A 2,182-nucleotide genomic window follows, 5' to 3' on the forward strand; every position below is an offset into this window, starting at 1 on the left:
CATTTCTCCAAAGAAGACAAACAGATGACCAACAAACACATGAAAAGATGCTCAACATCACTAATTATTAGAGAAATGCAAGTCAAACCTGCAATGAGGTATCACCTTACACTGGTCAGAATGGCCATTCATCAAAAATTCTACAAACAATAAATGCTGGAGAGGATGTGGAGAAAAGGGACCCCTCTTGCATTGTTGGTGGGAATGTAAATTGGAACAAGCATTATGAAGAACAGTATGGAGGCTCTTCAAAAAATTAAATATAGAACTACCATATGATCCAGCAATCCTACTTCTGGGCGTATATCTGGAGAAAACCATAATTCAAAAAGATACATGAACTCCAATGTTCATTGCAGCACTAGTTACAATAGCCAGGCCATGGAGGCAACATAAATATCCATCAACCAAGGAATGGGTAAAGAAGATGTGGTACATAAATACAATGGAGTTATCAGCCTTAAATTGAATGAAATAACGCCATTTGCAGTAAACTTGGATGGACCCAGAGATTATCATACTAAATGAAGTAAGTCAGACGGAAAAAGACAAATATCATATGATATCACTTATATGTGTAATCTAATAACAAATGATACAAGTGAACTTATTTACAAAGCAGAAACAGACTCACAGATCTCGAAATCAAACTTATGTCTACCAAAGTGGAAAAATGGGGGAAAATGATAAATTAGGAGATTGGTCTTAATATATACAGACTACTATATATAAAATAGATAACTAATAAGGGCCTACAGTGCAGCACGGGGAACTATCTGCAATACTTTGTAATAATCTATATGGGAAAATAATCTGAAAAAGAAGGGATATGTGTATTTGTATAATTGGTTCACTTTGCTCTACACCTGAAACTATCGCATCACTGTAAAGCAACTATACTCCAATAAAAATTTTAAAAACTACTGAGTACACTGCAGCTTCATTCCACATGGATTAGGGCCTCAGAGTCAGCATTAGAGTTTATAGGGTCTGGGGAATAGGGTTCTGGGGAGGACCCTAATGTTAGGGCTGGAGTTAAGGTTGGGGTAATGCCTCAAGGTTAACACATTTTAGATATAAGAATTAGGGTTAGTGTTTGGGTTGATACCCTAGGGCTAGGTGACTATGAGGATTAGGATCTTGAAAGGAACGATCCCTATCCGCTCTCAGAGAAGAGCTCTTAGATGTGTTGTTAAGGAAGAAAAACAAGATACACAAAAGTGCATATTTTATAATCCCATTTTTGTAAAACTAATGGTACCAAATTTTTCTGTGTGCCATTTATGTTTATACATGTACATTCATAGGAGAATATCATTAATATTGGATAAAGGCAGGGAGTGGAGGGAAAAAGACTTTTAACTGCATTTACAAAGAAGGGGTACCCACCTCTTTTGACCCCACTGATCTAATAGGGAAAGAATCATGGCTTCCGTTTTCTGCCTGGCTCCTGTCCACCTTTCCATATCCAGTCACTTGTCTGTGGACACCTTCATTTACAAGATGATGAATACAAATGATATCCACATCTGTAGGAAAGAGGCAGACCCTGCCTTTTATGGCCACAAGAGGCAAAATAGAATACAAAACACAAACTGCAAATATCTCTGACAATAAACCTATGGCCTCTGAGAGAAGAGTCTCACATACGTGGTCAGGGTATCATCTTTGCAGCAGACCATGCTGAAGTGGAAGCAGTGGATGTGCCTACCCCAGGTCAGCACTTGTCTCATCCAGGAGGCTGCCGCTCCATAAGCCCATGGTCTCTTAAGTTATGCTAGACACTCCCCTTGCACTTAAGCCTGTGAAATTTGGCACGTGTCCCCTGAATCACCTATCATACCTTGAGGCCCTGAGCCAGCCTGCTGTGTATCTGTGTGACCTTTGATAGGGGAAGGAAAAGGCGTCTTGACCATAGCCAACCTTCTTAGTACCCTGGTGCTGCCATCCCCTGATGCTCAGCATCGGCTGTAGGAAACAAATGCCAGGCTTCAACCCTAAGCAGCAAGGGTCATATTTTGCCTGTCCAGTGTCTATCATTCCACAATCAGTGACTCTCTCCCAGGGCAGTCTGCTGTGGGAATTCCTCCTCCTCCATGGGCTCCATGAAGGGGCCCATACGGGATGGTTAGGGTGGGATCACTTTTCTCTCCACCTAACACTAGGTTCTCTTTCCCTGTCC

Source organism: Mesoplodon bidens (assembly GCF_964165515.1).
Source record: "Mesoplodon bidens genome assembly, chromosome: 4".
In the NCBI taxonomy this organism is placed as follows: domain Eukaryota; kingdom Metazoa; phylum Chordata; class Mammalia; order Artiodactyla; family Ziphiidae; genus Mesoplodon; species Mesoplodon bidens.